The 12,835-nt window shown below is 39.8% G+C and overlaps 1 non-coding gene across 1 annotated transcript; it reads right to left on the bottom strand.

Moving 5' to 3' along the window:
- Nucleotides 1-4,195: 4,195 nt before the first annotated feature.
- On the bottom strand, nt 4,196-4,270 carry Trnat-ugu (transfer RNA threonine (anticodon UGU)). The gene has a single exon. It is a non-coding gene; the product is annotated as a tRNA-Thr (tRNA).
- Between the last annotated feature and the right edge of the window lie 8,565 nt (nt 4,271-12,835).

Here is a 12,835-nt window from a genome sequence, read left to right as displayed (position 1 = left end):
CGGCTTCCAAACTGCAGAAAGCTCTCACAAAACACGCAAATTTTATGCTGACGTCAAAACGAAAATGTCCGTCAGCAAGTGAAAGGCTTACAGGAACAAAATGCCAGAGGCGCTGCTGTAGGGTCACTTGTCACAAGAAAGTCGCTCATGTAACAGGGTCGTAATGCGTAACAGCAGTGGCAAGGCGCCGCATAACAGATTTGACGACACATCATTGCGTAGGGCCCGGGGGCGCGCTGCGCGGGTGGCCTACACAGCATCGCCAGGCGCGAGCAACGGCTCAACTCCTCGCGGGCTGCGGGCGTCCTCCTACCTGCTGCCGCTGCCGTCGCCACGGCGGGCTTTGTGCTGACTCACTCTCGGCGGACGGGGCCAAAAAACGCCGCCTCCGGCCCCGCTTCCTCCTCCAATTCCGCCGGCCGCCGCCTTTCTAAGGACAGTGATTTCGACGACGCCGCTCGTCCGGTACCTAAACAGACGGAACGCGTAATTCATCGCTGCTCTCTGTAAGAAAATCAATGCAGCTGCTTCGCCCGTCAGTAAAAGTCCCGCTACAATGTAGCAATGGAAATTCCGTAAGACTTCCGAAACCCTTTTCAGAATGCAAAAATGCTGTTATTTTCTTATGGGTCATCACTCTTTTGACTGGTTTGGTGCGACCGGCCACTGATTCCTCTCCTGTGCTAACTTTTTCATCTCAGAGTGGCTCAAAGTTATTTGTTGGATATATTCCAGTCCTTGCCTCCTCCTGCAGTTTTTTGCCCTCCAATCGTCCCTCAATTACTATCCAATTACAATGCAAGTGAGTCCCTCGTTTCTTAACAATAATGTCTGTGCTTTCCATATGTTCCTTTCTTCTCCAATTCTACATCTCAAACCCTACAGTTCTTTTTCGGTTTTTTCACAGTCCGTGATTCACTACCATACAATGCTGAGATTCAAACGTACATTCTCACAAATTTCTTCCTCAGATTAAAGCTGATGTTTGATGCTAGCAGACCCGTTAGCCGGGAATGCCCTCTGTTCCTGTGATAATCTACTTTTTATGTCCTGTTTCCTTCGCCTGTCATGTGTTGCTTTGCTTTCAAGATAACAAAATTTCTCCACTTCGTCTAATTCGTGGTTCCAAATTTAGATGTTAGTTTTATCGCTAATCTCATTTCTGCTACTCTTCTTTGGTTCACTCCCACTCCATAATATGTGCTCATTAGACTTTTCATTTCATTCAACAGCTCTTCAACTCTTCTTTACTGTCTCTGATGATAGCACCGTCATCAGTGAGTCTTATCGTTCTTATCGTTTCATCATGAATTTTAATCCCACTCCTAACTTGTTCTATTATTTCTTTCATTGGTTTTTCCGATATACAAGTTGAACATTAGTGCGAAAGACTACATCCTGTCTTGTACCCCTTCGTCGTTCCTTGTCTTCCGATCTTGTTTTTCTCTTTTGGTTCGTGTACATTCTGCGTATTTCCCGTCTTTCCCTGTAGCTTATTCCTAGTTTCCTGAGAATTTCATAAATTTTACACCATTTTACACTTTCAAAATATTTTTCTTGGTCAACAGAGTCTATGAAAATGTCTTGATTTTTCTTTTTCCTTGTTTGCATTGTCAAGTGCAATGTTGGAACTGCCTGTCTAGTGTTTTTACCCTTGCTAAAGCGTAACTGATTCTCATCGATCCTCTTCTTTGTATTCCGTTGCATATAATTCTTGTCAATAACTTGGAAGCATGAGATGTCCAGCTAATTGTGCCATAGTTCCCACACTTACCTACCCTGTTATACTACACAGTGCGAAGAGAACAGCGACTCATGTTTCAACACTTATCATTTTCGTGCTGCAGGAATAAATAAGTAAAATGCCATCCGGCCCTATCAACATGACTTGGCTGTAGTAATTCTCTGTAATTCTAATAAAGTAATCAACTAATTTGGCAACAATGGCCAGAACAATGACCATTAGCATCCAGTATCACAGTAGTGTTTCACGCTGAGGACCATCGGTTTTATCTGAATAATGTAGATTTCATTTGTAGCTTTTCAGTGGGCATTGTTACCGAATTTGTTAGAGGGCTACATCAAGTATACAAAAATGAATATTTGTTTAGTCGTGTACTATGCGTTCTTACACCATTCAAACGATTACGATGAAGTCTGATGAGTTATTGTGTGCGAGCCCACCAAGTCCTGTGTGGCGATAAGAACTATCTACACAACATAGCACTGGCAGTAGTAGGGAATGACATTGAGGCCACTCAGTAAAATAAGGAGCAATTTCAGTCAAATGTTGAATATATGTGAATCATTTTTGTATAATCATTTGTATACAAATATTGTGGGGGTGAGGATGCAGTGACTTGTAAAACTATTCTATAACGACCTGTTTAGTACCTAATACACAGTTTTTTGGGTCGCTGGACTTATTGGTGACAGTCACGATACGTTTTACCCCGGCAGCTGGAGGCAATGACGAGAGATGACATATCGGAATGTTTCTGTAACGCCTGAAGATACTTCTATCATTATCGGTACATATTATCACCTGCTACCCGGAAAAATTTTCTACCACAATAGCACCACAATAAAACGGAAACTCAGGAACACCTGGAGCCATTTCAAGAAAACTATTTGTTTGTATAAAAATACTGTGGGAGTAAGATACCTATGCAGCGTTACAGATGGGAGTGACTGTGAGAAGGGAGTCCTGTACCAACGTCCGTCAATTACACGTAGGTACTTCTTTCTTGTAATTATTTAACTTCGAATTCTTTAAATGTACAAATGCAATCAATATCTTATTTGCGTTGTTCAGTGCATCAACCACATCGTGAGAGTGACCACAGCAGTGAAAAAGGTATTGTCAACGTGTGTGGGGTCATAAGACTATGCCACACTGTTCAATACCACAGATAAATCTAACGTTCTCTCTAGTGAAGCATGTTGTAATGCAGCGGAGAAATGATAGTTACTGGCGGAACTTCTTCAGAATTCAAATGAAACTACATGACCAAGTTCACTATAGATACCGAACTATGTGTGAAATATGTTAAATGCATGTGAAATATACATGTATACGAAATATTTGTTACATATTTTTTACATCTAAATGTGTCTTCTTTGTACATGTATGCCTACACAGAGAGATAGAGGCAGTGTAATGTATACCTGGTACAGTTGGTATGGAATGATAACTAGATTAAAAGCTGTCAGCGTCGTTTCACATAGCAGACACGACAGAGAGAGAGAGAACACACAAATTCCTTTCCAATCACAACCCCTCAGTGTATGTAATAAGAATTTATGAACTCCTTCTAGGTAGTAGCCATGGTGTTTACTCATGGCTAATCGAGACAGTTAAATAAATGGAACATTTAATGATAAAATTCCTGTACTGTCTTTAGACCATTTTTACTGTGCAATTGAAGTCATATCTTCTACATCTGGACGTCTGTTGATATGTAAGGGCCATCAGTACGATGGCAACACATCAGAAAGGCCTACCTGTGGCAACTGTAGGGTATTTAATTGCAGTTTGCGAAATTCATAAAACTTATAGTGTACCTGTGAACTGATAATATTAAATCTTTCTTACATGTTGTTTATGTTTTACTTATTATTATTAGGTACTGGATTGAAACTGATTGTCAACGTAACAGCGAAAGCTGTCTTTAAAATACTTTTTTACGGGCACAGTTTTTTCAAATAAATGTATTTAAGCCGACGTGGGACATTTGAGAAGCACACGTTAGCGGACCATGAGACTACTCGCATGCAATATTGGAAGTGTACCGCTGCTTCTCATCGTGGCTATTTTTTTTTGCAAAGTACTCATATTTTGTGATTGAACCAATAAATAAAGATGTTTTAAAACCTGTCAGTCATAGGTTTTGTAGTCAGTAAGGCGAAATATACATACTTTCTAAAATTGTTTTTAAAATTATATTCTCTTTTTAATTTTCCGTTGTTACTGTAAGCTCGTATCCTATCGTAAAAAAATACGACAGTTCATGCATAAATATTTCCAGTGTAGCAGAAGGAGTTTTCCATGTGAAACACAAAAATGTAGTCATGGGAAGATAGGCGTAACTACATGAAGCCGATAACGGAAACGAAAAATGAAATGATAATTAAATAGACACCCTAGCTGCAACCAGGAGTTGATACACTTCATTGGGGACATGTTGAAAATGTGTGCCCCGACCGGGACTCGAACCCGGGATCTCCTGCTTACATGGCAGACGCTCTATCCATCTGAGCCACCGCGGGCACAGAGGATAGTGCGTCTGCAGGGACTTATCCCTTGCACGCTCTCCGTGAGATCCACATTCCCAACATGTCCACAACACTACATTCGTAGTGCGCCTAATAGATGTAAGCAGGAGATCCCGGGTTCGAGTCCCAGTCGGGGCACACATTTTCAACATGTCCACAATGAAGTGTATCAACGCCTGCTTGCAGCTAGGGTGTCTATTTAATTATCATTTCATTTCTGGCAAAGCTGCATGGTCATCCACGGTAACTGTTCTTTCGGGAACAGATATTACCGTCATATATAGTTGGAAATGAAAAAGCATTTGTGGTTATAAGCAGTCCCCCTGAAATATATAATGGCGTGTAGGCTGTATTTAAGACATAAATGCAACAATCATTGCAGCTCTAGAACTTTACGAAAGCACACAAACTAAAATTATATCATAATAGTGACTACAAAAGGATTCAAGAACACATACATGTACTATGATTTCAATCACTCTCCCATGTGTCTCTTTATTAAATGTGGAACATGTGCATTCTTCCGTTGGCTCTTATTTGAGACATAATTATACTGAATTGTACTAAGGATGCAAAACACAGCAGATAATTAAAATAATAAACAAAATATTTCTTCGTTGTTTGCAACAGAGGATATTTTAAAAATAGGTATTTTTGTACAAGAGTTACGTAATTATTTCACGTAATGTAGCTTACAATTTTCGAGTGAAAATAAGATTGTATGTAGCAGCTTTATATTAATTAAGGCCAGTTTTTGATTACGCTACAAAAGTAGATTCTGTAGTAAATCAATGTAACATCTATCTTTACAGACATCTGCATGTAATTTGTAGTATTTACTAAGTTTCGAATTCCATAATTAAGCCACATTGTCATGTATATAATAATTAGATCAAAGAAAGAATTATTAGAACTGTTAATTCTGGCGACATTCTGTCTAATGATATCTCAACTTGAAAACCTTGAATGCGATACAGCACGTATAATATCAAATGCGAATCTGTTGTAAGCATTTATTTTTAATCAACAGCAGAATAGAGACTCGTAATCGTCTGTGAAATGAACCTTTTCAATAGTCAATATCAGCTGTTATGTGCAGAAAATGAACGATATCTGCTTGGGGGTGACTACTGAAGTTTTCGGGTCGCGATGAAGTCTTCAACCTTGACTCTACACGGAACACGTAAGCGGGCGTTCGGCTCTTTAATAGCAGCATGCTCAGACAGGTTTACCGCTCTGAATCCGTGAGTTATTATTAACCGCTTCCTGTAATAGAAAGTTATTCTCTTTAATGGAGAGTGACCAAAATGGCCCATTACATAAATTTCAGGGAACCCCTTGCGAGCGGTAAGAAAAAAAAAAAAAAGTAGCTAGCAGTCACGGATAAGACTTACTTTTCTTTCCCTGCGCCGGCCTTGCGTGAACTAAAATGTTCGCATTTCAGAGACACATTAAAGCGATATCATAGTTCAATACAGTATGTTTATATATGAGAACGTGTTGTTCGTAAGATGTTTTGCAGGTCGGATTAACGCGCTTTCTTGATTCAATCTCGCTGTCTAGGCTAATTCGAAGGTAGGCATCGTGAGAGGTGACGTAGCGGTTAAGACACTGGAAATCTATTCAGGATGGATCGTAATTCCCTTCCGACCATAGTAATTCATACCTTCCATCGTCTCCTAAAGCAAGGACAGAGAATAGCTATACGCGCGCGAAGTACGTCTCGTCGCTTGCCACCACCATTTAATAATATTGTTGACGATGATCGTCCTCCCTTCCTTTCTTCTGAAAGCAGCTAACTTGAACTGTGATGACAGAAAAAATTCTACCCACGGTTACCTCATTCCATTTAATTTTGTTTACCAATTCACTTCCTATGAGGTCCAATTTTAATGAACATCTTGGAGTATACCACTCAAGTATACTAACCCTTCAGAATATTTCAGAAGCGGAGTCTTTAACAAAAAAACATAAAACATGTAGCTACCAGTTGATGTGGAACTCTGGTTGTATGTTGTAAAGAAAGATATTTTACATTGCACAAAGTTTATAGATATAATAACAAAAGATAATTCATACAGCTGTGGGTTCAAAATGACTTGGTACAAATCCTTAACAGCTATAAAGTTTAAATGACACAACGTAATCATTCGCTGAATGTCTAGTTGTTTTATTTACGTCGTGTTTAGGAGGTTCTGTTCGCCGCCAAGTGGCAGTTTCGGTTTTTAGCTAGGGCGTATTGCTGCTAGGGAACAACAATTGATGTATCTAGTGTGTTCCAAGTTTATGACTTTGTTTCGTTCATCATAATTGATGTTGTAGCAAATCCTATAACTGTGCCATTCATTATTTAAATCATTTATCACTTTGGTTGTTGAATGCTTTTGGTGGATTAAAAGAATGAAATATTTTCGAACTGATGTGCCACACCTGCAGTCCTGTGCTTCTACGTTGTGCGCTTTCGTACAGACCACAGCACTTGAGCCTGTTTTTAAACTTTATCAGAGATTTTGGTTAGCATCTCATGGATCACGGAGATGTTATAAGTTTGTTGATCTTATACGATGTACAAAGATTATAAAACAGTTACAGATCTGTGGATATAGCTTTTTAACCTTTTTCATAATTTCTACTTAAAACACGAACTGTGCTCCGTTTATTTTTCAAATATGTCATTAATTTAAAACATAACATAAATATTACTATCAGTATTAGAAGGCTTTTACTTTTTTGTATCGCGGCAACCGTACGAGGTGCAGAGAAATCCGATAAATCATTTTAAAGAGCGCGGCGCGCTGAACAATACCACATGTGTGTCAGTACCACGTAACTGAGTTTAATTTGGGTGAATAATGTGGCAACAGAAAAATCTTTTGAAATAATTAACACTCTGACAAATTCTGGAGTAAATTATCCGAATTACGTTGTAGATACAAAACGGACGATTTAGTGGCGGTTTTCGTTGAGATTTTATTTATGTTTTAAACAGACACTCGCGTAAACAATCCGTAAACAGTCTATCAAACATTTGTGTATGTAAAACAAATACTTAGCATTTGTTTGATATTACCTCTTGAAAGCTACATCCTTGTATTAATTTGACTCTCTGGAGCCTCATAATCTGTCCGTTAGGTATTTATCCGTTATTTTTTCTTTGACGTAAATTCCTCGTTACGTTTGCAGAACACAGGATTAAGTTTTCTGCACTTGTTTTGATAATACTGTCACGGTAGCTGACCTACGTGCTTAAAACGGGGTAATAACAATGACTACTTGCCAGGGTATTAAATTAATAGTCGTAGAAACAGAGTAACCGTAAACGTTATGGAGATAGTGCGCAGTAAACAAACGAAACGAAAACAGAAACAGCGTTTGTTAGCTAGACTGGCGACCACTACGCCATGCGGGCGTAACTGGCGCATGCGTATCGGTCGAAGGAGAGAGTTAAATAGCCGTGATAACACCGCCGTTCGTGATAGGCTAGCACACACTTAAACATAAGTTTGCGTCGCCGTAGCAACCCTTCTGTAGACAAACGAAAATACGGGCATGCAATAATGCAATATGTGTGCCGGCGGGCTGCAAGTGGCTGACAAGATAGCATCTCAGTGACATTAGACGCATGCACGGGGGGCGCTGAACTCTTAAGGACACGCCTCCACGACCTCCATGAAAATTGTAGTATGAGCCTCAGCAGCCTCACACGCTACGTATAGATGCGTGTACCTCAGATTACAAAAATACAGGTCACGACAAATGCAGACAAGTATAACTCCTTAGTTCTTAAACGTAAGAGGTCCTGTTCACTTTCAGTCTGATTTAATATGATTTATTAGTATAACAACGTATTCCGTTCGAGCATATATCAGCCATGGTTAGTCTTTTACTACCTAACTGATAACTTCATTACTCAGCGCTCAACAAACGTGTCAAGGTTATCGGTGGAAACCTATCGAAGTATGTTTTAGCACATATGAACAATTCACTGCCGAGATAATTTTGTAACGATGGAAAAGGTGATATCGGAGGGGGAAGATTCTTGAATACAGAAAAATGAGCAAACACTTCAAAAGACTCCCAAATCCGGGTTATTTCCGTGAGTTGGAAATGTGATGATATCCATATCAAACATTGTAATACCCTGTCAGCTACAAAACGCGTAACCTTGTGAAGTCTGTCTTTCTTGACAGTTTGAAAGCTTTTGATTGAGAATCTCAAGAACACCTTTGAAACAGAATACTTTTGTATGCCAGATTTTCGATTCAGCTGATGACTACGGATCGCAAGAACGTTATGTAAATCAAAGTTTTACGAGATATGAATAGCATAAATAAATATCCATAGATTACTAAATAAGAAAAGTGTCGTTATTGTAGTACCTTTTCTGATCTAAGACCCCGATACGACTCTAAGTGGAAAGACTAGTGCATTTGTAAAAGAAAGTATATAACTATGTACACAAGTCAAGGAAATGAGTAGAAGCCCTTAAGGGGACTCGTTTATGAACGTATTTCATGTGGTTGACAATACTAATGTTGCTACAGATTTCCCCAAAAACTATTTGTTCAATTGTTCAAATCAAACCAAATTTGAAACATGCGTTGGATGTCATATCTTCTCCAGAACGAATTACTCATACGACAACAGCATTGTCATCATGGTACGAATTCATACGAACGTATGTGATCCAAAAAAACTGGAATTTAAAAAAAGTAATATGTAAATATTTGAGAAACTTTTGTTTGATTGCCACAATTCTACTGCATTTCAATGAAAGTGATGTAATTAATTTCTGTAACATGTTTCATTGACATAGATGTGTTAGTTTCAAAGAAAATTGAAGCTAAAGCTAAAAATTTGATACTTTCTCGAAAATGCATTTAAAGTTTTTGATACAAGCTGTTCTGTGTACATTCAAAATTTCTTGGGTCCATAACTGTCATCGTTGCGGGTTTCTGTACTGTGAAGTTTACGTTAGGGGGCCCTCATTTGAATCCTGGTCTCTTTCGTCATTTGTAGGGTGCTTTTCTCAGCCTTCCGTAGCCTCAGCTGATCAATTGCTGGAAGCGCATTCATGTTCACCTCAAGTTCTATGTCCATATCGCTGAAAACGTTCATCCTGCTGAGTGACTCATCAGTGAAATACAACAGTGCGTCCATGACAAATGGTTTTATAGTCTTGAGGCCCACAAATACTGTTTTAGGCAAGTGTTTCCAGATATAGTTATGGAAACTCTAGTTGGGTTTTTTAATTCTGCAATGAATGCATTTAGCAGACAAGTTTTTGCTAACTAAGTCTCTATACATATTTATTATAAAATCTACTACTTACATTGGTTGATAATAGTTATGTCCATATACATCACCACTTACACAAGCTCTCTGTTATTTACATCATGACTCGAGGCTCTTTGGACAGAAAGAATGACAGGGAACTCTATCAGTTTCTTTCAATTTATTGGTGTTTCACCTTGTTATTCTGCCCCTGCTTTCGATCAACACGGATAAAATAAAACTACGTATAAACACGTTGATATCTTGAAACCAAGCGTCTCCTTGAAGTCACTACAACGTATAAAACTTAAACAGCACCAGAACTAATGACAAACTGTTTCCTACACTCGCCTAGGACCGGGATGACCAAACTGGGAAGCAGCGTTCAAAGAATAAATAGAGGAAAGACGGAGAAAGTCTACTGCAACCGTGATAAACATAGCTGAACTGCCAAATGGGGCGTGTTGTTGTTTAGAACATGCTCTCTCTTTCGCATTACTGTAAACCAAACACAAAGGAACCAACACGTTCTTGCTCAGTAAGGACTGGGGTATAACCTAATATAATAAAAAAATAATATTTCGACAAATTTTTCACTTCCTTCTCAGGAAGGACTGGGGTATAACTTAACATAATAAAAAAAATTGTATGTCGAAGGATTTTTCGCTTTCTGAATTTGAAATTTTTTGATGTTGTTGATTTTTAGAATAAGTTCAGACAATACTTTCTAAAAAACGGTTATCTGCTGTAGACGTAAATCTTTGTAAGGTCTTACCGGTCAGATGTGACGCGCCTTAAATCTGGAGAAAATTTTATACAAGAACGCAGTCGAATAATGTTTCGAGTCCTAGTGAAAACGAATATCTCGGCTTTCTTACAGGCATTCATAAGAACTCATATCTGGATATTTTTGTATGTAAGGTCACGGGTGACCTCGCTGTTTATCGCCCTGCATAGAGTCGTACGAGGAGAACGTAACCAGAAAGAGATGCAGCGCGAATATCACCTGGGGTACCGCTTGACGGTTTGCGCCCCCCCCCCCCCCCCTTCGCGCCTCCTGGCACACTCGTCATGGCGACCGCTGCGCAGCGCATAATTAGGACAGATTGCATCCGGAACTGTCTGACAGCTACGCAGATAACAGCAGAGAGTTATTTTCAAGGTTTAGCTATGGAAGCCGTCGCTTCTTTTTGAGACGTGTACGGCCCAGAACAGGTCAACAGTGATTTAAGAGCAAAATGTAATTCGGAAATGTACTGTTCCGAGAACCACTTACTAACATTCTGGAAGAAAACCTAAACAGCGCGACGCCTGTAGCCCTGAGTCCGACAGGCAGATTTCTGCAGTTTGGGTTAGTATGAGGAGCAACCAGTAAGAAGAACTGAAGTTCGGAAATGGATGATGATTTTTCAAACATGCCTCGGAAAATTTTAGAGGCGCATTCTTCACAACAAAGCAAGGAAATATTTCATGTAAAATATATGGAAAGCTTCCATTTTAAATTATGCTTCCAAATTAAGTTATTATTGAAACACCACATTATTTGTTGGCAGTTATTAGGTCACCTGAATTGATCACGGCAACACAATTGAAACTGTTAGATCATGATTATGACACACGCTGTCTAACACCTGCACCCCCCCCCCCCTCCAACTATCACTCTAAATTCTCTTAAGACAATCGTTTTTCAAACAGGTTTCCATTAAATACCGAATAAACATATTTGCAAATGAAACAACCATAGCACAGACCAATTGTTTTAGGAGTAGGTGCAGATGAATATGCTGTTTCTTGAGATCGAGTGACCTGGAGGTAACGGAACTGATACTCCGTTATACATTTGCTACTCACAATGAATCTTGTCAGACGCCCTTAACAAAACGTATTAAAGCCTCGTCTTTCACAAATCACATGATTCTCATTATTTCCCTGCGTGAATTATTTGTGTGTGAGGAAAGTGTTGTAAGAAAGTGTATTAACTGGTAGCATTTTCTTTACGTTTTCTTTAGTAATACCACTGAAACGAGCATTTCCTTCCCTGGTTTCGATGACAGGAATTCGACTGTAATTACGAAATGAATTCGGAAAGTAAGGTCCGATTAGGAAGCCTCTTTGAAAATCCGATGGAACTTTGCACAGACGTCTTCAGTATGCCTGTCGATCGCCTCACGTCATTCTTTTCAGCTCACAGCGCAAAATGATTGCGTAAAAATGCCTAAAACGACAGTGCCTCCTGCCAAATATGTGGATCGGATGATTTATCTGAAGCTATGCAGCTCACATAACATAAATGTCATGCGTTTCTTTCTTCAAGACAATATTCAGCCGCATTCTGCAGGGGCAATGAAGACACTCCTGCAGCGTATTCGGCGGGAAGTGTTTGATCACCCAGAACACAGCCCTTAATTGGCTGCTTTCGCTGTTCACCTCTGAACCGCTGGCTACGAAGACAACATTTTGACACAAACAACGAAAGGCAGATCAGCGTAGAGAATTGGCGGAAAACGCAGGCGGCTGCTTTCTGTGAAGAGGGTACTGGAAAGTTTTTACAACGCCACGACAAATGTCTAAGTCGGAGCAGCGAATATTTAGAGAGGTAGCTGGAAGGTGTGGCTAACTGTTTAGAATAAAAAAATTTTGATTTTCACTTTGGTTTCCATTTCGCGACCGATCGGACCCTACTTTCCGAACAGCCCTCGTACTTCTAGGTACGAGGGGACTTCAAAAAGTAAATTACACATTATTGTGCCAGGTCAAGTAACTTCTATTTAACACTGCACTATAGTTCAAAGAGACACTCATAGATAAAACTATTTATCAATAGACACCAGCTCTCTCTAACGGGTCGGAAAGTTCTACCACTGTTCAACGCCTCGACGACAGAAACCCGCTCCTTGGACATTTGGCAACTGCTAGGTGAACGTCCTTATCGTTGAAAAATGTTTCTCCATCAGAAGTTGGCTGGAAATTGTCCTCTGTGGCCGATATGGCCTTGCTTCCTGACAAGCATCACCCAAGTCTGAGCGGCCCTGGTCAAATTGCTGGCATCATTTCAAATGGTTCAAATGGTTCTGAGTACTATGGGACTTAACATCTGAGGTCATCAGTCCCCTAGAACTTAGAACTACTGAAACCTAAGTAACCTGAGGACATCACACACATCCGTGCCCGAGGCAGGATTCGAACCTGCGACCGTAGCGGTCGCGCGGTTCCAGACTGAAGCGCCTAGAACAGCTCGGCCACCACGGCACCATTTTGCTACGGCTGAACGCGATATTGCATTTCG

This window comes from Schistocerca serialis, chromosome 2 (assembly GCF_023864345.2).
Source record: "Schistocerca serialis cubense isolate TAMUIC-IGC-003099 chromosome 2, iqSchSeri2.2, whole genome shotgun sequence".
Lineage (NCBI taxonomy): Eukaryota > Metazoa > Arthropoda > Insecta > Orthoptera > Acrididae > Schistocerca > Schistocerca serialis.
Note: the sequence above shows the minus strand (reverse complement) of the source record. Positions and strands in the feature narration are given on the sequence as shown.